Source organism: Sphaeramia orbicularis, chromosome 21 (assembly GCF_902148855.1).
Source record: "Sphaeramia orbicularis chromosome 21, fSphaOr1.1, whole genome shotgun sequence".
Taxonomy (NCBI): Eukaryota; Metazoa; Chordata; class Actinopteri; order Kurtiformes; family Apogonidae; genus Sphaeramia; species Sphaeramia orbicularis.
In genome coordinates, this window is record NC_043977.1 from 1,845,985 (window position 1) to 1,873,920 (window position 27,936).

A 27,936-nucleotide genomic window follows, 5' to 3' on the forward strand; every position below is an offset into this window, starting at 1 on the left:
ACGCAAAGAACTTCAGTTAATATATTAACAATCCTACTATATAACACACGTTCTGTGTCCAATCAATCGATGTTGCAGCTAGGGATGTAACGATTAGCGGTATAATGATAAACTGTGGTAAAATTCCTAAAGGTTAGTATTACCGTTTAAATTCTAATTATCATGATAACCGTGTTTGATTACCGCACTTTGAACACAAACTTGATCTGGAAAATGGTCCAACAGTGGCTCTAAGGTGCCATCTTTAACGCACATCTGTATGTTTGGCATTCACTGTTTTAGACTCATGTTGGTTCAGGTTCCACATGAAGACCAGTATGAGCTGAAGTGGATCAGAACCAGTCAAATAAGAACAGAAGAAACTAGAAATAATGACAAATACAAATGTTTCTCACGCCATTACACTAAAAATACACTCAAGTATACAAAAATAGGCAAAAATACACTAAAAATGTACTAAACTACAGTAAAAATAAGCAAAAATACACTAAAATATACAAAAAATATGCAAAAATACACTAAAGTATACAAAAAAATTCAAAAATACACTAAAAACATACTAAAGTATACAAAAAATATGCAAAAATACACTAAAAACATACTAAAGTATACAAAAAATATGCAAAAATACACTAAAGTATACAAAAAAATTTCAAAAATACACTAAAAACATACTAAAGTATACAAAAAATATGCAAAAATACACTAAAGTATATAAAAAATGTGTGTTCATGTTGTGAGGTATGCTGCCTCACAGCCTCTGTCTACTCTGAATCCTTCATCCCTGCCTCCATACTCCATTTTCAGAGGTGCTTCTGACCGTTCTACTGTTAGCGGACCATGCTAACATGTGCAGGCTGCAGTTCACCACCGCTGGATGAATGGAACCACACTGGACGGGACAAACACATCCATGCTCTTCCCTTCTGTTGGCTCAGATTATCACCTGCACAACGCAGGATTCAGTGGTAGTTTACAAATGGACAGCGGTGGCAGACTTCTTCTACTGATCGTGCTATCGTACATGACATGTCCATAACCTGGCTGCCAACACCTTTACCTTTATAAACCAGCCCGTCTGTGCTGAGGTTCAGTCCCTGTTCTGTTCACCATGTGATGCTGACACTTGAGTCAGCAGTGTGTTTATTTATCACCAGATCCACACAGATCCAGTTGCTGGTGGACTCTCACTTAAAATCTCTCATTTACAAAAGTCTTTCGGCACTTTTCACACACAGTGGCACCACGGGTACAATACCGCTAGTTCTGTTAGTTCAGGCTCCACATACAGAGCAGTTCAGCCAGTTCCAGTGGATCAGATCAGTGAACACTGCCAGAAGAACCGACAAACAAGTGGATCCAGAAACAACAAGCCCCGCCCCAAAACATGTTTCAAGCCCTGCCCCAAAACATGTTTCAAATTTTGACGTCGATCCAGCTGATGTCATCATGTCTGTGTGTATCAGTTCCTCAATGACATTCATTTATTAAAACAAGTTCTTTTTTTCAGAATGAGTTGATTAGAAATGATGAATTTACAGATGTTTTTACTGGACTGATTTCCCTGGACTAGAACAGTGGAGTAGCACAGCGTTAGGGAAAGGAGGAAAAAACGGAAAAAAATGAGGAAAAAAGCCACACATATGCCTTAGCTTTGGGTCAGAGTGATGTATTATTGCCTCTGTGACAAGTTTCATTCAACTGAACAAACATGAGTTTGACAGCAGTGGATCCATGTGTGTGAATGTAGCATCAGCTCCCAAACTGGGTGACCTTTGACCTCTGAGAGAAGGAGACAGACCAATGGTGAAGGGAGTTGTTTACTTACAGACCCAAACGTTCACCTTTAACCCTTAAAGACCCAAACGTCCACCTTTAACCCTTAAAGACCCAAACGTCCACCTTTAACCCTTACAGACCCAAACGTCCACCTTTAACCCTTAAAGACCCAAACGTCCACCTTTAACCCTTACAGACCCAAACGTCCACCTTTAACCCTTACAGACCCAAACGTCCACCTTTAACCCTTAAAGACCCAAACGTCCACCTTTAACCCTTACAGACCCAAACGTCCACCTTTAACCCTTAAAGACCCAAACGTCCACCTTTAACCCTTAAGACCCAAACGTCCACCTTTAACCCTTAAAGACCCAAACGTCCACCTTTAACCCTTACAGACCCAAACGTCCACCTTTAACCCTTAAAGACCCAAACGTCCACCTTTAACCCTTACAGACCCAAACGTCCACCTTTAACCCTTACAGACCCAAACGTCCACCTTTAACCCTTAAAGACCCAAACGTCCACCTTTAACCCTTACAGACCCAAACGTCCACCTTTAACCCTTAAAGACCCAAACGTCCACCTTTAACCCTTAAAGACCCAAACGTCCACCTTTAACCCTTACAGACCCAAACGTCCACCTTTAACCCTTAAAGACCCAAACATCCACCTTTAACCCTTACAGACCCAAACGTCCACCTTTAACCCTTAAAGACCCAAACGTCCACCTTTAACCCTTAAAGACCCAAACGTCCATCTTTAACCCTTACAGACCCAAACGTCCACCTTTAACCCTTACAGACCCAAACGTCCACCTTTAACCCTTACAGACCCAAACGTCCACCTTTAACCCTTACAGACCCAAACGTCCACCTTTAACCCTTACAGACCCAAACGTCCACCTTTAACCCTTAAAGACCCAAACGTCCGCCTTTAACCCTTACAGACCCAAACGTCCGCCTTTAACCCTTACAGACCCAAACGTCCACCTTTAACCCTTAAAGACCCAAACGTCCGACTTTAACCCTTACAGACCCAAACGTCCACCTTTAACCCTTACAGACCCAAACGTCCACCTTTAACCCTTACAGACCCAAACGTCCACCTTTAACCCTTACAGACCCAAACGTCCACCTTTAACCCTTAAAGACCCAAACGTCCACCTTTAACCCTTAAACACCCAAACGTCCGCCTTTAACCCTTACAGACCCAAACGTCCGCCTTTAACCCTTAAACACCCAAACGTCCACCTTTAACCCTTAAACACCCAAACGTCCGCCTTTAACCCTTACAGACCCAAACGTCCACCTTTAACCCTTAAAGACCTTTAACCCTTACACACCCAAACGTCCCCCTTTAACCCTTACAGACCCAAACGTCCACCTTTAACCCTTACAGACCCAGACGTCCACCTTTAACCCTTACACACCCAAACGTCCCCCTTTAACCCTTACAGACCCAGACATCCACCTTTAACCCTTAAAGACCCAAACGTCCACCTTTAACCCTTACAGACCCAGACGTCCACCTTTAACCCTTAAAGACTCAAACGTCCACCTTTAACCCTTACAGACCCAGACGTCCACCTTTAACCCTTACACACCCAAACGTCCCCCTTTAACCCTTACAGACCCAGACATCCACCTTTAACCCTTAAAGACCCAAACGTCCACCTTTAACCCTTACAGACCCAGACGTCCACCTTTAACCCTTAAAGACCCAAACGTCCACCTTTAATCCTTAAAGACCCAAACGTCCACCTTTAACCCTTACAGACCCAAACGTCCCCCTTTAACCCTTAAACACCCAAACGTCCACCTTTAACCCTTAAACACCCAAACGTCCCCCTTTAACCCTTACAGACCCAGACGTCCACCTTTAACCCTTACAGACCCAAACGTCCACCTTTAACCCTTACAGACCCAAACGTCCCCCTTTAACCCTTACAGACCCAAACGTCCACCTTTAACCCTTACAGACCCAAACGTCCACCTTTAACCCTTACAGACCCAAACGTCCACCTTTAACCCTTAAACACCCAAACGTCCGCCTTTAACCCTTAAACACCCAAACGTCCGCCTTTAACCCTTACAGACCCAAACGTCCACCTTTAACCCTTAAAGACCCAAACGTCCACCTTTAACCCTTACAGACCCAAATGTCCACCTTTAACCCTCACAGACCCAGACGTCCACCTTTAACCCTTAAAGACCCAAACGTCCACCTTTAACCCTTACAGACCCAGACATCCACCTTTAACCCTTAAAGACCCAAACGTCCACCTTTAACCCTTACAGACCCAGACGTCCACCTTTAACCCTTAAAGACCCAAACGTCCACCTTTAATCCTTAAAGACCCAAACGTCCACCTTTAACCCTTACAGACCCAAACGTCCCCCTTTAACCCTTAAAGACCCAAACGTCCACCTTTAACCCTTAAAGACCCAAACGTCCACCTTTAACCCTTAAAGACCCAAACGTCCACCTTTAACCCTTAAAGACCCAAACGTCCACCTTTAACCCTTACAGACCCAAACGTCCACCTTTAACCCTTAAACACCCAAACGTCCGCCTTTAACCCTTACAGACCCAAACGTCCACCTTTAACCCTTAAAGACCCAAACGTCCACCTTTAACCCTTACAGACCCAAACGTCCACCTTTAACCCTTACAGACCCAAACGTCCACCTTTAACCCTTACAGACCCAAACGTCCCCCTTTAACCCTTACAGACCCAAACGTCCACCTTTAACCCTTACAGACCCAAACGTCCACCTTTAACCCTTACAGACCCAAACGTCCACCTTTAACCCTTACAGACCCAAACGTCCACCTTTAACCCTTACAGACCCAAACGTCCCCCTTTAACCCTTACAGACCCAAACGTCCACCTTTAACCCTTACAGACCCAAACGTCCACCTTTAACCCTTACAGACCCAAACGTCCACCTTTAACCCTTACACACCCAAACGTCAAAACAAAAATTCATTTGGGAACTGACATAAAGTAGGACCAGGTTTTTACTGTAATGCCAGAAAAGTTGAGTTTACTTCAGAAAAATTAAGTAATGATTAATGAACTTTTAAAGTACATTTAACTTAAAATCTTTTGTAAAATCAACTGCTTTGTGTAGTTATTACACTTAAATAATTAAGTTCAATGCACTAAATTCCTAAATAAATAAAACAATGCAAAGCAGTTGATTTTACAAAAGGTTTTAAGTTAAATGTACTTTAAAAGGTCATTAATCATTTCTTAATTTTGTGTATAATTCCACCTGCGGCTGTTAATGGACACGTATTTGTTTCTTGCTAAGGTTGTTCTTTGGTTGATAATGGAGGAAACTGTCAATTCGTAGATATTTGGATAAAAAAATTAAATCCTGGTCAAAACACACATTTCTTGAAACGCCTTTAAAACTAATTTTCTCTCCAAATGTCAAACCAATAATAACAGATGTAGTAGATGAGTCATGAGCCTCCGTTGGATTACGGTGGTTGTTTATCTGAAACAGCCAGGAATCATGTTTAAGGATTAGACCGAGATGAGAGGGGACGGTTTACCCAGACCACCTTTAACCCTTTAAAGCCTGACGTGTCAGCGCTGACGCACCCTGCACATGTGCAGTTTGGACGGAACTGTCACTGTCTGTGCAAACGGACAAACTCCAACAGTTCTGAACCCTGAGCCGTTGTCCTGTACAGGTTTGACTGGGTCATTACGGTGGTTTCACTGACGTACTATTAGAAACAGGAGAAGAAGCTGTTTAGAAGGATTACAACATACACTGTAAAAAATGTCAGTCTGACCAAGTGTATTTGTCTCATTTCTAGTCCAAATATCTGATCACGCTTAAAATCAGACAGAGTTACCTACAGAGGAACTGTACAGTGAGACAGAAGAACTGATTTATAGACAATAGATCTGGAAAATCTGATTTACACTAATCTGAACAAGATACTTTTCACTTGTTCCATTGGCAGATTTTTAAATTAAACAAAAAAAATTCTTGAATTAAGCAAAAAAAAAAAATCTTGAATTAAGCAAAAAAAAATTTGAATTAAGCAAAAAAAATTGAATTAAGCAAAATAATGTTGAATTAAGCAAAAAAAAATCTTGAATTAAGCAAAAAAAATCTTGAATTAAGCAAAACAATTTTGAATTAAGCAAAAATACATACATATATATATATATATATATATATATATATATATATATATATATATATATATATATAGATATATAGATATATAGATATATATATATAATTAAGAAAAAAAATCTTGAATTAAGAAAAAAAAATCTTGGTTGAAGCAAAAAAAAAAAAAAAAAAATGAATTAAGCAAAAAAATTTGAATTAAGCAAAAAAATGTTGAATGAAGCAAAAATATTAAAATCTTGAATTAAGAAAAAAAAACAAACAAACTTGAATTAAGCAAAAAAAATCTTGAATTAAGCAAAAAAAAAAAAAAATCTTGAATTAAGAAAAAAAAATCTTGAATTAAGCAAAAAAAAAAAAGAAAAGGGAGCTGGAGTCAGAAGGCCTCTGGTGGTTTGACACAGACTAACCCTTATAACTAAATAGTGTGTAGCTATAATATGAAATATTAATGTGAATAAAGGCGATATGATGCTTAACGTTTGGTAGAATTTAAATGTTTTAAATTAAATAACAATATAGTATAATTACAGGGTGGGGAAGCAAAATGTACACTGAACATTTAGTTGTTTTTTCTCAGCAGACACTACGTCAGTTGTTTTGAACCCAAACATATACTGATGTCATAATCATACCTAACACTATTATCCATACCTTTTCACAAACTTTTGCCCATATGAGTAATCAGGAAAGCAAACGTCAAAGAGTGTGTGATTTGCTGAATGCACTCGTCACACCAAAGGAGATTTCAAAAATAGTTGGAGTGTACATAAAGACTGTTTATAATGGAAAGAAGAGAATGACTATGAGCAAAACTATTACCAGAAAGTCTGGAAGATACTATTAAAGAAGAATGGGAGAAGTTGTCACCCCAATATTTGAGGAACACTTGTGCAAGTTTCAGGAAGCGTGTGAAGGCAGTTATTGAGAAAGAAGGAGGACACATAGAATAAAAACATTTTCTATTATGGACATTTTCTTGTGGAAAATAAATTCTCATGACTTTCACTAAACTAATTGGTCATACACTGTCTTTCAATCCCTGCCTCAGAATATTGTACATTTTGCTTCCCCACCCTGTGTATCACTAATGACATATGATAGAACCAGTCATTTTGACCTAAGTTGATATAATGACTTTAAACTGTTAGTTCCAGTAAAATGTTCAGATCTGTTCCTATTTCCACAGTATTTTCCTGGTAGTTTTTTTTATCTGAATCTTCTTCATCTTAAATCTCTGTGTCCGTCGTCGGCGCTGCCGTCCCACCCTCAGCTGCTCTCACCCTTCCACCGTCTCTGTTCGTTTCCACCTTTCCTCAGTGGAATGTGGGAGAACAGACGCTCAGATCCAGGTGCTGCTGATGTGTTGGTGGTCTGATCCCACAGGTGTCACCACTTCTGCGTCAGTTGGACCTCCTGAACTGTTGACAGATGAGCTGAAACATTCATCTCACACTGTCATGGCTGTCATTAAACTGAAGCAGCCTCATGCACGGAGGAGTCTGGATGTTTCTGCTTTACTCTAAATGTGAACAGAAAACTGTGACCATGTTCATTCGATGGTAGGTGACAGCAGATTCCATATGGTTCTGCAGATGAAGGGGTGGAGAACGTTCCCATGGGGACGTTTTTAGGGATGGTATACAGTAAACAGTTAGACACTGAGGGAAAACACACTGACCTCAGGAAATGGACCTGGATGTCACAACAGTTCATATGGCATTTGGCCCACAGCTAGGCTAACCGCTAACCCTAACCCTGACCACTAACCCTAACCGCTAACTTTGACCACTAACCCTAACCACTAACCCTAACCGCTAACCCTGACCGCTAACCCTAACCACTAACCCTAACCGCTAACCCTGACCGCTAATCCTGACCGCTAACCCTAACCGCTAACCCTGACCACTAACCACTAACCCTGACCACTAACCCTAACCACTAACCCTAACCGCCAACCCTAACCGCTAACCACTAACCCTGACCGCTAACCCTAACCACTAACCCCAACCCTAACCACTAACCCTAACCGCTAACCCTAAACCCTAACCGCTAACCCTAAACCCTAACCACTAACCCTGACCACTAACCCTAACCCCTAACCACTAACCCTAACCGCTAACCACTAACCCTGACCGCTAACCCTAACCACTAACCCCAACCCTAACCACTAACCCTAACCGCTAACCCTAAACCCTAACTGCTAACCCTAAACCCTAACCACTAACCCTAACCGCTAACCCTAACTGCTAACCTTAACCCCAACCGCTAACCCTAACCCCAACCCTTATCACTAACCCTAACCGCTAACACTAACCACTAACCCTAACCACTAACCCTAACCACTAACCCTAATCGCTAACCCTAACCGCTAACCCTAACCACTAACCACTAACCCTAACCACTAACCCTAACCACTAACCACTAACCCTAACCGCTAACCCTAACTGCTTGTCAGCAAATGTGTGAGTTTTGCCCAGATGCACATTTTACCGCAGTAGTTCCACACAGTACCGTTTGTGGACTTTAGGGGGACCCTGTGCTGGGTCAGGGTCAGGGTCAGGGTTAGTTCCACGGTGTTGTTTAAATCCTGGGTGTTCGTCACCGCTCAAACACAGACGAACAGTGAAATGTACAATGTTAATGTGAGTGTGAGGAAAAGGTGGTGAACTCCACAAACAGCTGACTTTTTCCTTCTACCAGCTGTTATTTCATGTGTTTTCTTTTGCTGTTTGATTTCAGACTGTATGCTACTGTTGTTGTTGTTGTTTTTTTTTAGAATTATGTTAATTTCCAAAATTGATTTATGCATTTTTGGTTTAAAAACAAATTCAAAATTGTTGGTAAATGTGCTGCAATAATCTCAGTAATTGTCTCCTGTCTACGTGAGTGACATTTGCATAAGCAGCGTTTACTAATGAGATGGTCAGCTTTTAACAGAACATTATTTCAATATTCAACCAATCAATAAATTAACCTTCTGCTTCGTTAATGTGTTCCAGAATGACATGCAAATAATAAACAGTGTACACCATGGCTGAAATACTGCTGTTTGTTACTGATTAATTACAGTGATGGGACACAAACCAAATGGAATAAAATAATGTGTTTGTCTGAATTGAAGCATTAATAGGAATATTTGATTTAATGAACATTGAATGAAGTTCAGGGGATAAATGAAGTGAATCTGCATCTGGAACTGAAGGAAACACATTCAACTACATCTGGAACTGATTTATTGTATTGATCCAAAGTGTTCATTGTACAAAAATAATCACTTCTATGGCGTCAAATGCAGCTGCCCCTGACCTTTGACCTTCTGCTGAAGTACACAGGCACCCCCCCCACACTCCCCTTTGTTTACATCTACATTACTGCGAATAAAATACAACCCATGTGACCCCATCTGACTATTCTTACACACATGTGGGTAAATATTATCTGGCTGCGCATGTTGTCACTGCGGGCAGTTAGCATCCTATGATTAGCATAAATTATAGCATACACCCTCAGCTAGCAGAAATCATATGAAGTGAATTAATAATCGTATTTAAAGAGTTCACATACAGGGATTGGACGAAATAATGGATACACCTTAAAAAATCAACAAAATATAATTTAATATGGTGTAGGTCCGCCTTTTGCAGCAATTACAGCCTCAATTCTCCGAGGTATTGATTCATACAACTTGTGAATTGTTTCCAAAGGAATTTTCAGCCATTCTTCAGTTAGAATACCCTCCAACTCTTTTAGAGACGATGGCGGTGGAAATCGACGTCTTACTTGAATCTCTAAAACTGACCATAAATGCTCAATAATGTTGAGGTCTGGGGACTGTGCCGGCCATACGAGATGTTCAACTTCATTAGAATGTTCCTCATGCCATTCTTTAACAATTCTAGCTGTATGGATTGGGGCATTATTATATTTAGACAAAGGGGGCAGAACTGTGTGTGTGTGTGTGTCTGACATTTCTTCAGTAAAATCAGTGTAATTTTCTCAGTCTTCTTCCTCCACTTCTCATTAGTCCATGTGCATTCTGGATCAGATCTCCAAAGACACTAAACACTGAGGAACAGGAAGAAAAGAGTTCAAACTGGACTGAATTTAATACAGACATTTCAGGTTGGACACATTTGTTCAGGTTAGTCACATTTTATTGGTACAGGAGAGTTTGGAAATGGAAAGATTTTCAGAATTTAATGTGATTTTTTGCACTAAAACAAAGACAAAAAAATTGAAGTTGTTAATTCAAGATTTTTTTAAACTTAATTTAAGTTTGTTTGTTTTTTGTTTGTTTTTTTTGCTTTATTCAAGATTTTTTCCTTTAATTCAAGCAAATTTTTTTTGGTTTTTTTTTTGCTTAATTCAATTCAAGACTGTGGAATTTTTGCACTTTGCTAATTCACGACCCAAGGGTCGGATTGGAACCTTTGGCAGAACACATTTGGCCCCTGGGCCACATGTTTGAGACCCTGTGTTAGAGGTTCCAGTCAAACAATGAGAAAAACTCAGACTTCATATTAGAGAAGTTCAACCTAACACCTGCTCCACACCTTTTAGAAAGGGATATTTAATTCCTCCATTTTTTACAAAAAAAATCTGCCCATTGGACCTTTACTGTAAAAAATACCTTTGTCCACTCAACAATGTAAAAACCAGTCCAAACCGGTCCAAAGTCTCAGAACCACAGTAGCTGTTGTCCAAGGTTATTATTGTTAACGAAAACTAACGAAATGATTAAAACTAGAATTGAAAAAACATTTTCGTTAACTGAAATAAATAAAAACTATAATTAAAAGAAAAAATCATAACTAACTGAAACTGTATTGTGTGTTTACAAAACTAAGTAAAACGGATAAAAATTATGGATCAAATTCCCTTCATTTTCGTCTTTGTCAGTGTCGGACTGACATGAAATCGATTTGTTTCACTTGAGCAATTTTAGCTAGCGGCACCATCCAACACTTTTTGCTCCGTCACTTGTGTTCACTTGTGGTTTCCAGTCGTCTTCTGGTCCCCACTCTACCTGGAAACATGGAGACTAAAGCAGCAGAGTCCTGTCTGGGATTGATTTGAATACGACGACAGAGAAGAAGAGAAAAGAGACCACTGAACTACAACTGAACTACAACTGAACTACAACTGAACTACAACTGAACTACAACTGAACTACAACTAAACTACAACTGAACTACAACTGAACTACAACTGAACTACAACTGAACTACAACTGAACTACAACTGAACTACAACTAAACTACAACTGAACTACAACTGAACTACAACTAAACTACAACTAAGCATGTAGAAAAAAAATGAAAACTAATTAACATTTGCAAACCTGCTCTAAAAATGAATTAAAACGAACTGAATTAGAGAAAAAAAAAAAGTCAAAACTAAATAAAACTAAACTCTAATGAAAAATCCCAAACTATTCGAACCTTGTTGTTGTCCAACCTGTGGACGTAGCAGACGCAGAAGTGAAGGTGTCGTTCAGGTGTAAACGTGTGTTTCCTTAAATGGAAGTGGATTCTGTATATGAAGTGGATTGTCCATAACACCGGTCCGGTCCAGTTAGGGTTAGGGTTAGGGTTAGGGTTAGGTCTGGGTGCAGACCTCCATCTCCTGCAGGTCCTACACTGGTTTATCCACCTGGAGCTGATGGTTCAGGTGCAGATCCATCACACAAACAGAATAAACATGAGTAAAACAGACGGTGAAGCCGTGGTTTTACAACCTGAACACACACACAAACCTGAGGCTAAAACACTGTCCATATATGGACAATAGGTTAGGGTTAGAACATAGACAACAAATATTCATTTAAATATCTGTGTTAGTGTGGACGGGGCATAAATCTATAGGATACAGTTTTTTTTCTATCATCATCTAGTGGCCGTCAGTGGTATTACACACATGTGTCTGTACAGTAACAGCACATACAGTCCAAATATGGACATTTATTTAGATTGAACAGAAGCTATACACTACTTTACAAAAACTGCACATAATCATCTGAAACAATACATGCAATAATTTCTCCTAAATGATTAAAAACGACATAAATATTGTCATGAGGAGGACAGAGAACACCTGTTCTGTCTGCTCAGAGGGACGGGCTCAGTCTGTGGTTTATGCTGCAGTCCACTGTGGAATGTTTGTTTTCCTGATGGTTTTAACCGCGTTCTGTCACTGCTGATTATCATTATTATTATTATTACTTACATACTTACAGTATATTGCTTGTATAATAAGAATAGACGTGAAAACCTTAAAGTATCTTTAAATTTACAACAGGGGTCAGTAGTAAAAGTATCCTAAAGGTTCAAACAGTCCATTTGGTGCATATGTGCAGTAGACTTCTATGAGTTCAACTACACTAATGCATGAACTTCTCTGTTTTTTTTTTTTTAATTATTATTATTTACTTGTAGATCAGCTTATTCTTTTGTTAAATGTGTATTTATTTGGCCTTTTTTCAGTTTTTTCAGCTCATATCTGCACACTATTTGACTTCTATGCTTCTCTAGGACTTTACTGTTACATCGATCTTATGGTAATAGACGTGAAAATCTGAAAATATCTTAAAATTTACAAACAGTCATCAGTAGTAAATGTATTCTAAAGGTTCAAACAGTCCATTTGGTGCATATGTGCAGTAGACTTCTATGAGTTCAACTACACTAATGCATGAACTTCTCTATTTTTTTTTTTCTTGCAGGAGATCGTTGTCTGTTAATTTTTCACCTATATAGGTGGCAAATCCCGAGGGTAAAGGTGAGAACGAGCATGGGCTGGTGTATGAAATTTAAATGCAGTGATTTTGTCAGGTACTGAGAAGGTGTTAAGAACGATCGTGCTTAGAGGAGAAGAGGAGAAGACGAGTGGAGACTGTGGGACCAGAGCCTCCAGGTAATCGGGATACTTGTGTTATCTCGGCACCTGCCACATTTGACAGCAGCAAAGCTCTCAACACTTCACTTTTCGGCAGACGCTACCTTTCAACGCGTCATCAGTTTCATAATCCCCTTACATGGTCAAAGCATCAACTCCTGACACCTGCAGCAAACCTCCGTATGAGTCTGATAGCAGGGATTCCAGAGGATAATACGACCCAGCACATCGGACTCGCTGTAATTACCAGCAGCCTGACCAGCGTCAAACACCTTCTACTTTGTCCAACAATGTAAAACACGCTTGTAAAACCTGCTGTCTTATACCAGAGGAAGACCGGAGTCCCACTGTTAGACCGGATCAGATGAGCTGACTTCAAAAATCTGAGGTAACCTGTCACCTTAAAAAAATGTAAGTAATGAGTCATGAAAACTTGAGTGGATTAAACTTAAATACTTGATTTGAATGGAATTACTATTTTAAGAACAACACACTGAATGACAAGTGAATTTAACTGAAAATCTGTTGTAATGTCAGTTGTTCTGTATAAACATTAGACTGAGTATCATCAGTTCATTGGACTCAATTCCAATTTGATTTAAATTCATATCTTTTGCAACATAAACAGTTCTGTATAATTATTCAACTTAATATATTGTAACGTGGATGGAAGTTGGACAGGAAGTTAGCTTAATGCAATTGATCAGAACAGGAAGTAGTGATGTGACATTCACGAACGAATCAAATCTTTTGAACAGCTCTTTGAAATGAATGATGGGAACTGAGTCTTTGTAAAGAGCCGTTAATTTTTTTACTTTTTTTTTTTTGAAGGAGGGAGTGTCCGATTGCCTGTCAGTTTAGCGTCATTGGGGAGGCACTGGGCAGGAGGAGAATGTTCCAGCAGAAAAAAAGAGTGCACTGAGCATGTCTGATGGAAGAAGTTAAAAAAAACAACAGTTTGAAGCATGAGGTGAGCAGACTGGAGGAGGCGGAGCTGGAAGACTGGAGGAGGCGGAGCTGGAAGACTGGAGGAGGAGGAGCTGGAGGAGGAGGAGCTGGAAGACTGGAGGAGGAGGAGCTGGAAGACTGGAGGAGGAGGAGCTGGAAGACTGGAGGAGGCGGAGCTGGAAGACTGGAGGAGGAGGAGCTGGAGGAGGAGGAGCTGGAAGACTGTTGGACCGTGATGTTTTTGGTCCAGTTCCATCATCTGTCTAATGTCACCTCTCATGTCATGGATTTAACCCACACATTTGAACTAACGATTCTTTTTATGGTAAGATAATATTTACTGCCGCACCAATTAAACACCTTTAACATGTCATGTCAGTCATCACATGGAGCCTATTTAGTCATTCAAACACTGGTGTTTCTAAATAATACCAAAAACATAAAAGAGCCAGTCTGTTGAACGACTCTTTTCAGTGAACGACTCCTGATTGAACGACTCCTTTCAAAGAGCCAAAAGTCCCATCACTACAGGAAGTGCTTTAATTTGGTAAAGCATAAAGATTTCCCCTACATACCAGGCCACTCCTCTCTGAACAGTAAACCCATAGTTCTTCCTCTGGTTCGGACTCCTGGTGCAGTTGTACAAAAATACACAAACCAAACCCAAAAAGGCCGATAAACACTGACACACACACATTCAGTCCACACTAACACTAACAGCACAACCACTGAACCCTGCACAGAAAAACAACACATGTACAACTACAGGAACAATACCCACAATGCACTGCACAGATACAAAGGTGTGGTCAGGACTAAAACTGAGGGATTTAAATCTGTTCAACCGAAACTGTTTCATCCTTTTGACTCTGTCTACAAATTAACAGAATATACTGAACATTTTATAGGAATGGAATCAAACTGAAATCATTTAAGTACATCGGAATTAAAGCATTTTAGTAAATACAAAGTCCAGGTTTACAGTGAAGCTTATTCTTAATGACAAGAAGGAAAAAAAAAAACAGAACACATGGGCTTAATGTTTCTCACCGAGCGTCTTTTCATGTGTGACAACTTCAATTTTTCACCCTCCTCTGCAAATGATACGGCTGCTTTATTCAGAAATGTTTTTGCTTGATTCTCTCAAACGTACGTCCACTAAATTTGACAGAGCAAATGTTTCTGTTCTCAAAGCAGATTGAGCCTCGGCTGATTTCACAGAAAAAGTCCCCTTTGAAGAAGAAACAAGAGCAGGAGACACGTTGCTTCCATTTTCTCGGCGCGGTTCTGAAGACAGGTACTTCACAGGAAATACACAAAGACGGAGGGGAGCTGACAGCGCTTTGTTAGGGCTGAAAGTGACAAGCAGCAAAAGAAAGGCCTCAAAGCCCACAAGGCACAGGAGAAAATGCAAAACTGAGAAGAATCAGAAAGGAGATTTATTGTACGTATTCTAAGGCTGTCACACTTCGCCTTTTAACAGGAAAGCAACGCAGCTTTAATTAAAGAGGTCAATCAATTCCACAGCTCTGACGTGGACCGTGATCGGCTTCTGCGAGCTCCGAACCAGGTGGTAATTAAGAACTGTGCACGTCGAAGTGTTTGTGGATATAAAAGTGAACAGAGGAAAAAAACTATGGCTACACCTGGTCACAAATGGAAACATATATATGTACCTGAAATGAAACAATTAGAGGAGAGAAACATTTGGGGCTGCAGCGGATTTTACCTGCATGATTTCAACATCATACACAGTAAAAAAAAAACAAAACATTCAACTCATTATTGGGTGAAAATGTCTTATTTCAAATACAATTATCTGCAAGAGCAAGAAGAAAATGACACTTAACAAGTTTTATTAAAATAAGGAAATGTTGTGTAAGGATTATGGAACGATATAATTCTTATTTTAAGCAGAATATACTTGCTTCAAATCTTCAAAGTAAGATTTTTTTTTAATCTATTATACATTTATATTAGTGTTGTCAAACGATTAAGATTTTAAACAGATTAATCACAGGGTTGCTGTGGATTAATTTTGATTAATCGCGATTAAATATCATTGATTTTTAACCCTTTCATGCACAGTGGTTACTACACTGGACAGCTGTTCTCTTGTATATTCATGGATTTGGTTGTTTTAGTTCCATATCAGCCGACACAGTGGACGCTTATGCATCATCCCAAACACTGCAGTTCAGACCATTACTGTAACTATGCTGTTCCTGATAAACCTGATCTGCAGTAAGATGTTTGAGTGTACAAAAATTGCTAATAGTTATTAGACTGTAAGTAACAGTTTTTTGGGGGGGGTTTTGTTAAAGAAAAAGTTGTGTTTTTTTTTGCATTTAATCTCTATGAAGTGAGTAATAACTGGTATTAGAGTATATTAAAATGTGAGAAAACATCAGTTTAGCAGATTAAAAATGTTTTTATTTCATAGTTTTCTCACAGTTTATCAGTAAATATATGCTTATTTGCTTCTAAAATCAAACACATAATGTCCAGCTGAGTGGACAGTTTTGTAACTCCAAGAAAAATAGGTTCATTAAAAAAAATAAATTGCACTGTTGTTTTTCATGCCTAAAGGAGAATAAAAACACTCAGGAAAAAAATCTTGATTAAGGTGCTTATAATTCATGCATGAAAGGGTTAATCTAGATTAATTGTGTTTCATTTTGCATGAACAAACAGACTCAATAAAGAAGTGAACATATCTGCACTGAACAGGTTTATGAAACACCTTCAACAGTTTCAACAGTTTTATTAAAATAAAAAAAAATATATTCTCTAAGTTTTTCAACCTTGGGGTCGCCTGAAATTTCTAGCAATTGATAAAAATGTAAAAAAAAATATTTTTAAATGATTTAATATATTTTTATATTTCATTATAATTAAAACACCACACACTTTTCCTCATAAAAATCTAGTTCAAATCAAATGCAGGATATAATATCTGAGAGGGCAGACTGTGACCGTGTGCTCATAGTTTCAGTTCTTGTTTGTTCAGTATTAATTGTCCTCCTTGTAAATCCCAGCTGGACTGACTGGACAGATCCTGAGCCTTTGTGCAGTAATCTACACCTGGATTTACTGCCTCTGTCCACAATAATAGACATTATATAGACTAAATGTCCTCTAAAATTATTACAGCATCAAAAAATAATTAATATGAGCAAAAAAAGTCCGTTTTGAATGTCTGGGGTTGACAGAAATGTGTTAAAATGGGGTCAGGAGTGAAAAAAAGGTTGAAAAACTCTGATCTAAGGATTATAGAATGATAACATTCTTATTTTAAGCAGAATATTCTTGTTTGAAGTCTTCATAATAACCTAGGGCTGTTAAAGTCATGTTAGTTCAGAGGCTGGAACAGTCAAATAGAAACATAGTAAGATATAAATTAAGTCAGTTCCACTATATTTGTTTCTAACTTGTATGTTTTAGAGTGAAAAAAAGCAAAATTATATTATGAAAATGTTTACATCCACAAACTATCCTTTAAAAAAAACTGTAAATCACATGAACGACCATAAAAAAACTAAAATTTATGCAGAAACATATTCTGCCTCAGCTTCTTCTTTCCACATGTTCATTCTAACGTACAGATACAGTGGATCCACAAAGAAACAACACATTTAGTAACAGGCAGAAGGTTGGTCAAATTACACTGACTTCTCTGAAGACATTTCAGATTATTCACTTTTTTTGTGAAAGGATTGTTTGGAAATGTAATCATGTTCATGTAATTGTACTTTTTTCCTCTATGACACAGGTGTCAAACATGCAGCCTGGGGGCCAAAAGTGGCCCACCAAAGGGTCCAGTCTGGCCCCTGGGATGAATTTGTGAAATGCAAAAATTACACTGAAGTTATTAACAGTCAATCCTTTCACTTCAGGGCTCATATAAAGCCCTACTTTAGTCTCAAGTGGGTCAGATCAGTCAAATACTACCATAAAATAATGACAAATCCCAAATTTTTCCTGTTTTAGTGTAAAAATGTGTAATTCCAATAAAAAGGTGTACATTTACAAACTAGCCTTTCACCTAAAAAAATATGAAAAATTAGAAATATCCTAAGAGAAGTAAGTGCAATTTTACTAATATTCTGCCATTTACTAAAATATTTTGTGTATTTTTCAGATCCATTGCGATCTGTAAGTTGTAATGCACATTTACAAATGATAAGCAGAGGTAGAATAGAGTTAGAACTGCACTTATTTTTACCTCCACCAAGGAGGTTCTGTTTTTGCTGGTGTTGGTTTGTCTGTCTGTCTGTCTGTCTGTCTGTCTGTCTGTCTGTGTGTAAGATAACTCAAAAAGTTATGGACGGGTTTGGATGATAATTTCAGGAGATGTTGATACTGGCACAAGGAACAAATGATTAAATTTTGGTGGTGATTGGGGGGGGGACTGATCTGCCTTGGCGGAGGTCTGCGCTCTCCGAATGCTTCTTGATAAATTTCTTTTTTTTCATGGTTGTTCACTTTATTCACATTCATTCACATATTCTAAACTAAAACTAAGCATTTAGAAAAAATGAAAACTAATAAAAACTATCAAACCCGCTCTAAAAACGAATTAAAACGAACTGAATTAGAGAAAAAAAAGTCCAAACTGAATAAAACTAAACTGGAATGACAAATCCAAAACTATTATAAACCTTGGTCTGTAGATGTAAACCAGGGGTGTCCAACATGTGGCCCAGGGGCCAAAACCAGCCCACCAAAGGTTCCAATCTGGCCCGCGAGATGAATTTACAAAGTGCAAAATGCAAAAATTACCCTGAAGATATTAACAGTCAAGGGCATCAAAATCAAAAATAACCTAGAAATGATGACTCCAAATTTTCTTCTTGGTTTAATGTGACAAAAATAATATATTATGCGTCTAAATAGTGGCAACACCAATTGATTTCTCTTTGATTTATTGTAAAGAACATTAAATTCTGACCTCCGTTAACAATAAAACATCAATAATCTGAACAAATATGGACAACCTGGAATGTCTAAAGAAAAATAAGTGTAATTTTAACAATATTCTGCCTGTTTTGTGCCTCAGTAGATCTGATCTGTAATGCACATGTACAGATCATAAGTTGAGGCAGAATATTGATAAAATTGTACATGTTTTTCTTCAGAAATTTCATTTTTTTCCTCAGTTATTCACATCTTTTTTGTTTTGGATAGAAATAGTCTCATCATCTAATGTTATTTTTTGCACTAAAACATTTGGAGTTGTCGTTATTTATAGGTTATCGTGCTGTTATTTTTCTGGTCCAGCCCACTGCAGATCTAATTGGGCTGAATATGACCCCGGAACCAAAATGAGTTTGAGAGCCCTGATGTAAACCTTTTCCTAATGTAAATGTACTTTTTGGACTTGACATTATTTCTATATTATTCTGTTATTATTTGTTCTGGCTCGGCCCACTGCAGGTCAGATTTAGCTGAATTTGGCCCCTGAACTAAAATGAGTTTGACAGCCCTGCTCTAGTGTCAGACGTTCAGTCTTAGTCAGATCTTCTGTTTTTGGAGTGTACAGTTGTGTGTTTGCTTTGGTCCACAGCTGTGGAACTGAAGGGCCAGGCCGGATGTTCCTGACCCTGCACGGCGTGAACCACACCACTGTAAGGTGGAGGAGACTCTGCATCTACCGCCGCCTCAGGCTGCACATCACCCATCAAAATTCATAGCTGTGGACCAAGACCAGGAAATTTCAACATCATATTAAAGCTAATGCCTTCAGCGGCGGAACTGCCACCAGAGGATGAGACTGGAGCCGCTCAGCGCTTGACTTCATCCAACACTTTATATCAGGAGGGGAGGCGGCGGAACGTGGGCAGAGCTGCAGAGGGCGGCTTACAGATGATGGTGGAATATGGAAGTGTTGGAAGCACCTCAGCCAAGTCCGACTGGAGAGGAACGGTCCCAGAAACAGACATTAGAACTGGGTTTTTCAACCTTAGGGTTAGGACCCCACATGGGGTCGCCTGGAATTCAAATGGGGTCGCCTGAAATTTCTATTAACTGATAAAAATAAAGTAAAAAAAAACTTACTAATAAAAAATATGTGGTGAGTTGTAAGAGACAATCATAACATACAAAAGACATGACAAACTGTGGGTGTGAAACTGCAGCACTGTGCTTCTGTTTGTGTCACATGTTCACTGTGGTCAGTTTCAGATGCTGCAGCTCTTTCATAATTCATAGTTTCAGTTCTAGTTTGTTCAGTATTAATTGTCCTCCTTGTAAATCCCAGCTGGACTGACTGGACAGATCCTGAGCCTTTGTGCAGTAATCTACACCTGGATTTACTGCCTCTGTCCACAATAATACACATTATACTGTATAAACTAAATGTCCTCTAACATTAAAGTTTATTTAAAGCAAACTATTACATGATCAAAAACAAATTAATTTTTGCAAAAACAAAAAAAAAAAAAGTCTCCATTTTGAATGTCTGAGGTCGTCAGAAATCTGAGATGTTAAAATGGAGTCATGAGCCAAAAAAGGTTGGAACCACTGCATTAGAAGGTTTGGTGGATCACATTTAAAAAATAAAATGAAATAGACAGAAAATACCCTTATTTCTGAAACAACATGAACAAATGTGTGCAAACTGCTCATTTTTACACACTTTATAAACAGATAAAACATCCTGGTGTCACATTGAACTCAGAGAACATGACGTCATGAATGGGCTTGACGGTTTTAAGGATCAATATTATAATAAAAGCAGATAAATAAACCTCATAGATTAAGATTATTGTCACCTTTTTATGTCTTGGGTAAAATTCTCTGTAATATTACATGTTTTTTGCCCATAAATGAGTTTGGAAAACCGAAATAACACCCCCTTTCTTAATACAATATTATTTAAGAATTCATCAACCCTTCACTGACACCAGAGCAGCTGTTTATACGTATTATATAGACATGTGGTTCAAAACTGTGAGAAAATGAACTATATTTAACATCCTGGTGTCAAACTCAACTCAAAGAATAAGACTTAAACCACCGAACTGCACTGGAAAATATCATGTCTGATGGTTCTAAGTACCAGGATAATAAATAAACCGCACAGATCTGGGATGATGTTAACATTTTCATGTGTTACGAAAAAAAGGACACGATACTCAAAGACAATAAGTGTTTTTTTCCCCATAAAACAGAGGCACAAATCCTAAAGAACACCCTCCTTCCTGACCGAATTAGGATTTAAGAATTATTCAAGCATTTATTTACACCAGAGAGGCTGTGTAGATGTTCTAAACAGATCTGAGGACCAAAACTGTGACGAAATACAGTATATTTACACTGATTATTGCCAATATTTATTAAAAATATGATCATGTTAGACCAGTCAAATGATAACATAAATATATATCAATAATGTCAACTCCAAACTGTCCTTACATGATGAAAACGTTTACATCTATAAACTATTTTTTAAAACCATGTGAATAATAGAAACAACTGAAAATTTCTTCAGAAATATAAGTTAGATTTTAACAGTTAACAGTTAATTTTAACAGCTTCAGTTTATTATTTACACATGTTCACAGTGCACAGTGGATCTACAAATACACTAAACATTTAATAACAGACTGACTATTGGTCCAATTACACTGATTTATATGAAGACATTTCAGGTTGTTCATATTTGTTCAGGTTATTTACATTTTTTGTGAAATGATATTTTGTTTTAGTGTAAATACAGCAAGAGAATAATTAGGAGTTGTGAGTATTTATAGGTTATTATGTTAATATTTTACTGATCTGTATGTGGAACCTACACTGAACTTTTTGTCAATATCTTCAGTTTAATTTTTGCATTTTACAAATTCATCTCACAGGTCAGATTGGACCCTTTGGTGGGCTCCATTTGGCCCCCGGGCCACATGTTGGATACCCCTGTGTTAGAGCGATTAGTTTGATAATATGGTCAACTGGTCACTCAGGTTGTTAGAAGAAGCAAAGAAATATGAAAAAAACAACAACTGTGGTTCCAAACAGCTAAATGAAAGGAGTCTACATACAGAAGTGCCTTTGAGCGGACTGGATCTGTCTCAGATCCAAATATGTGTCCAGACAAACAAGTGTCCAGAAATATAGTGAAATAAAAAGATGCAAGGCAGCTAGTTTTTGAACATTTGACCTAGCGCCAAAAATAACAATGCAAATTGACCACTGATGCTGTTAATCATTGACATGCCAGGATGAAAAAATCAAATAATGTGTGATCCACTTTTTATGTAGTATATTGAAAAAAAAAAAAAATTTTGTGATTTTGCATTAAAAAAATGGTTTGTTTATATTTATAGGGTTAAAAAAAAATTGACAATTATTGAGTATTTGGTATTTTTATTTACAGCTCAAGTTGATGAAATAGAAAAAAGTGTAAAAGAATTAAAAACAAACTGTATGAATTTTTTTTTTTACATTATTCCACAGGTGTGCCAAAATGCCCCCCTTGGTGCTTAGTAAGGGCCTTGGTGGATGGGACACCAGAGGGTTCACTGCTGTATTTTTCATCTGTAATGCATCTGGTTCCATTAGAGCGCGTTTGAGTTGAGTGCAATTCCTCATGCCGACCAACAGATGGCGCATGTCAGGTAATGGTACAGAGTGGACTGAGCAGCAGAAGAAGAACAATAGAGAAGAAACAGCAGTAAAAACATGTCGAACGTGTGTCTGTTCTACTATCACAGGTTGGTAAACACGAATAATTCAAGAGTACAGTATAAACTGTAAGAGTCCGAACATGTCAGGGATTATAATGTGAGGAATGTGAGAGCAAAAACGGGTTTTGTAAAGGTACTTGTGTCAGATTTGAGGTTGTGTTGTTAAGCTAACATGCTAATGCTAATGTTCAAGTGTATGGGGAGTGGAGCAGGACTGGAGCTAGCGTACATGTCCGTTTGTTTGTTTGTTTGTTTGTTTACACTTTAGCAGTAAAACTATTGGTTGAATTCCGACCTGATTGGGTTGATAGATTACCACTGACCCAGAATAGATGTGGTTATGTTTTGGGAAAAGTAGGTAAAAGTTCAAATGTTTCATGAATTTTGATTTTTTTTTTTTTTCATTTACTTATAATCAGCCAAATGTCATATGTCTATAAAAGCATACATTTTGTTTCAGTTTACTTCAAACTTGGCACACATATAGAGGCAGATGATAAGACTTTTTTTTTCAACTGAACAGTATATATACGTAATATTTGGCTCAAATGTGCTCAGAGCTCTTCTGTGTGTCTGTGTTCATATTAAATCAGTATCAGTGAATCCAAAGGAACTTTGTGTTGGTAAATGACAGTTGTTCAAATGGACAGGATTTCAGTTCTGTTCAACATGTTGATGCTCATATGAACTATGTTTGTTTTCAGCTCAAAAATGAACAATTTCAGCACAATTAATGCTATATTTTCATGTCACAAATGGACAAGTTCTATTTGAACTGAACTGAGCTGAAAAACAAATCTTCTCTTCTTTTGGATTCTGTCAAAGAATATCAGTAGTCTGTGCACAAATGGATTAGCATTATTTACACACACTTCTATGACTGTAGGACAACTGTTTTTTTTTTTTTTTTGACAAAAATGGACACTCATTTGACCCCCGAAGGAAATTTTAGCTGTAGGACAAAGTAGGACAAAAAAAATTGTCACACTTCACAAAACACTCCACATTTCCAATAGATAGATACAAACATAAGCAAAAATAAATAAAATAAAATAAAAAAGCTTGAGGTACAAAAACGGAAATTATACAAATTAAATAAGATTATATACTTGACATAGTCTTTTTATTTTTCTTGCTTTAGTGTTTATAATATTCTTCAAATTATCGAAGTAATTGGAAAAAAGTGCTTTAAAAACAATAATGTTAGGACGCTGGTGTGTAAATTTAGTGCAATGAATGTGAACTTTAGACAGTTGATATGACATCATCACATGCACAGACGTGATGACATCAGCTGGACCGATGCCAAAATACGATACAATACGTACAAGGGGCAGGGTTTGTTGTGTCTGGAACCACTTGTTTTAATTGTCACCAAATATGCATATTTTGGGTTTATGACCAAATACCAGAAATGCTTTTGTAAAACTGTGTTAGCTACAGGGTGGTCATGTTCATGCCACCGTGAAGAACACCGCCACCTACTGGACATTTATGATAGTGCCTAAAATGACTAGTTTAAAGAGCAATTCATGGTTTACTGTCAAAAATCTAAATATTTGAACAAGTTAAAAAATTATATACATTTAAAAAAGATCTAAAAACAGTAATTAATTTGATGTTAAAGATCTTTTGTTAAAAATATTCAAAGTATACAGTTAATGTTACTGTGAAAATAGGGATGCACCGATTCCGATATGAGTATCGAGCATCGGCTCCGATACTCAGTGTGTGTGCTCGTATTCGTACTCGTAAAAGTAATCCGATACAAATGCACCGATCCCACTTCTGTCCGTGTGCCATTCCCAGTTCAGTAGGTACGAGGAGGAGGAATAATGTGTGTGAGTGTGAAGAGTGTGGAGACGGAACCAAATAAATGAGGCTGATCACAGTAAGGCTGACTGACAGTAGCGTTCAGACACAGACAGATACAGACGCAGCCTTCTGTCTGTAATCTGACTACATTCCATCTGTTTTCCAGCTGATGGAGGATGAGTACCCAGACAAAGAATACCAGCAGGAGTATGGAGCGGTGCGGACCGCCGCCAGCGGAAGTGAAAACCAAACTGATCACTCATTTGTCTTTTCTCTTCCTGCTGAAGCTAAACTTTTAAACCTTACCAGAGAACATTAGTATACATTAGTATCACAGTAGTGTTCCCTCTGTCGTCTACAGGTTTGTTATTACTGACTTTCTTCTTCTTCATTAAACTTTCCTCTTCTTCGTGGTATTTGTCCAGTATGGTTAATTCAGAGCGGCGCCCCCTGGTGGATTAATTGACAAACGCTCATTCCAACACATTAAATGTCAGTAGCAGCACTTTGTTCCAGTCAGACTAATGACAACAACAGTAAAGCACATTTACAAAAGGAACTAACAACTGGAATGGGATTATTAAGGACTAGGATCAGTACTCGGTATCAGCAAGTACTCAAATGGAAGTACTCCTGCTCAGTCTGGAAAAAAGTGGTATCGGTGCATCCCTAATTGAAAATTGTGGTAAATAAATATGATTGTATTGTGTTTGACAGGGATGTAATCAGACGGTAACAGAAACGATGGACACTGACAGTTAACGTTAATGTTGGTCATTAGATTGATTTGTGAAGAACAATTCAAATTCTCTGTGTGATATAACGTCACTAAACGTGTGCTGTGTCTGTTCTTCTGTCACAGGTGTGCTGATTTCATACCTACACAGCGCCTCCTCCTGAACCGCTGCCCAGAGGAACAACATAATCCCTCTGTTGCCAACATTTTGATAAGTAGCTGCACTTTTAGCACATATTTTTTCTCACTAATGGATTACAACTCCATTAATTTTCTTATTTAACCCCACACGTGACCGGTCTGTCTCTAATCATGTCGCTCACGCTTGTTTAAGTCTTCATCCAACAGCCACTTTGGGCTTTATTATCAATGCAAAGGGCAGCCGTGTCACACCTATCAATCACTTGGAACTTTTCTATCTTCGTTTCAAGACCTTTACCATGGATTTATTGCCAGTAGACACACAATTATGATTGATGATTGAGAAAGGAATAGCTCGCACGGCTCAATACGTTCAATACACCTGTAGTGGCTGCCGTGCTACTTTTAAGGGATTAAACCTGCAGAAATGACAACCTTTTCTCTTCAAGGTCTGAGACAACATGCAGGCTGGGGGAGTGAAAATGCCACAGACAGTATTGTTTATGAAGGGTATCTAGTCAAGCCTTCGGGCGGGAAAGATTGTGACCTCAATATGAGCGCAGATACACATCAGCGCCGTGTAAGCTCCAAAATAATTCCTGGAAGGCAGTACATGTATGTACGGCCCCTTCGCTCTGTCCATCTACACTGCAAAAAGGAATATCTGATGGAGATAAATGGACTGGAATGTGGAATATTTATCTGAAAGATTATTTTTTAGATTTATTTATTTATTCAGACTTAATCTTCTTCAGATTATTTGACTTGTTCCAGTATTTTCCTCTTGTTCTACCCACTGAGATATTCCAACTAATTTATACAATATTTAGAATAAAAGCAGCTCCACTGTTGGAGGATGAGTATGGAGGACACAGGAACTGTTTACCCTCAACACATTTGGACTGGATTAGACAGATGGACCTGGAAATACACATATGGAGTCAGTACATCTGAATAAGAATATATATGTATATTTACTATAGATATAAAAAATCTTACTACACAGGAGGGTCCAGTGCAGCCCATGGGATGAATTTGTAAATGTAAAGAATGTCAGCAGTCATTTTAGTTCATGTTCCACATACAGATCAGGGGCTCAGATCAGTAAATGTTACCATAAGAACCTACAAATAATGACAACTCCAAATGTTTCCCTTTGTTTTAGAGGAAAAAAGTAAAATTACATGAACATGATTACATTTCCAAACAGTCCTTTCACAAAAAATGTGAATAATCTGAAATGTCTTAAGTGAAGTCAGTGTAATTTGACCAATCTTCTGCCTGTTACTAAATGTTTTGTTTCTTTGTGGATCCACTGTATCTGTACGTTAGAATGAACATGTGGAAAGAAGAAGCTGAGGCAGAATATGTTTCTATATAAATTTTAGTTTTTTCTGGTTGCTCATGTGATTCACAGTTTTTTTAAAGGATAGTTTGTGGATGTAAACATTTTCATAATATAATTGTACTTTTTGCACTCTAAAACATAGAAGTTAGAAACAAATATAGTGGAACTGACATAATTTATATCTTATTATGTTTCTATTTGACTGGTCCACTGTTGGAGGATGAGTATGGAGGACACAGGAACTGTTTACCCTCAACACATTTGGACTGGATTAGACAGATGAACCTGGAAATACACATATATGGAGTCAGTACATCTGAATAAGAACACATATATATATATATATATATATATATATATATATATATATATATAAACTAATGCTCTCAAAATGAACTCATTAACTCAGCTGAATCCATGGTCTTGCTGAAAGTGATTGTAAATGTGAACTCCATGAACCATCTACAGCAGAATGACTATGAACGTCTGAACTAACACATTTGGGTCAGTTTGACCCAGTAGAGTTAGAACAGAACCAGCAGAACCCACCCATAAAAATGGAAGAACAGAACCAGCAGAACCGACCCATAATGACAGAAGAGCAGAACCAGCAGAACCGACCCATAATGACGGAAGAGCAGAACCAGCAGAACCGACCCATAAAGACGGAAGAGCAGAACCAGCAGAACCGACCCATAAAGACGGAAGAGCAGAACCAGCAGAACCGACCCATAAAGAACAGAACCAGCAGAACCAACCCATAATGACGAAAGAGCAGAACCAGCAGAACCGACCCATAAAGATGGAAGAACAGAACCAACAGAACCAACCCATAAAGATGGAAGAACAGAACCAGCAGAACCGACCCATAATGACGAAAGAGCAGAACCAGCAGAACCGACCCATAAAGATGGAAGAACAGAACCAACAGAACCAACCCATAAAGATGGAAGAACAGAACCAGCAGAACCGACCCATAAAGATGGAAGAGCAGAACCAACAGAACCGACCCATAAAGATGGAAGAGCAGAACCAGCAGAACCAACCCATAAAGATGGAAGAACAGAACCAGCAGAACTGGCCCATAAAGAACAGAACCAGCAGAACCGACCCATAAAGATGGAAGAGCAGAACCGACCCATAAAGATGGAAGAGCACAAATAGCACGTTGGCCTCTGAATGGAAAAACGAGGAGAAAAAACCCAAGACGGAACAGTTGGGAACAGTTGAAAGTGTTGAAACTTTTGGAGGTGTTTCATAAACCTGTTCAGTGCAGATATATTCACTTCTTTAATGAGTCTGTTTGTTCATGATAAATGAAACACGATTAATATAAATTAAAATGGAATGATATTTAATCGTAATTAATCGAAATTAATCCACAGAAACCCTGTGATTAGTCTGATTAAACATTTTAATCGTTTG

General features: G+C 38.2%; 1 protein-coding gene and 1 long non-coding RNA gene across 2 annotated transcripts in view; both read right to left on the reverse strand.

Annotated features, from left to right (window-relative positions):
• Positions 1-27,936, reverse strand: part of LOC115412242 (neurexophilin-2-like) — a 63,572-nt gene that overhangs the window by 26,747 nt on the left and 8,889 nt on the right. The window lies entirely within an intron of this gene.
• On the reverse strand, positions 17,696-26,390 carry LOC115412244 (uncharacterized). The gene is made up of 3 exons (XR_003934313.1): positions 26,279-26,390; positions 21,563-21,566; positions 17,696-17,734 (listed from the first exon to the last, which is right to left on the reverse strand). It is a non-coding gene; the product is annotated as an uncharacterized LOC115412244 (long non-coding RNA).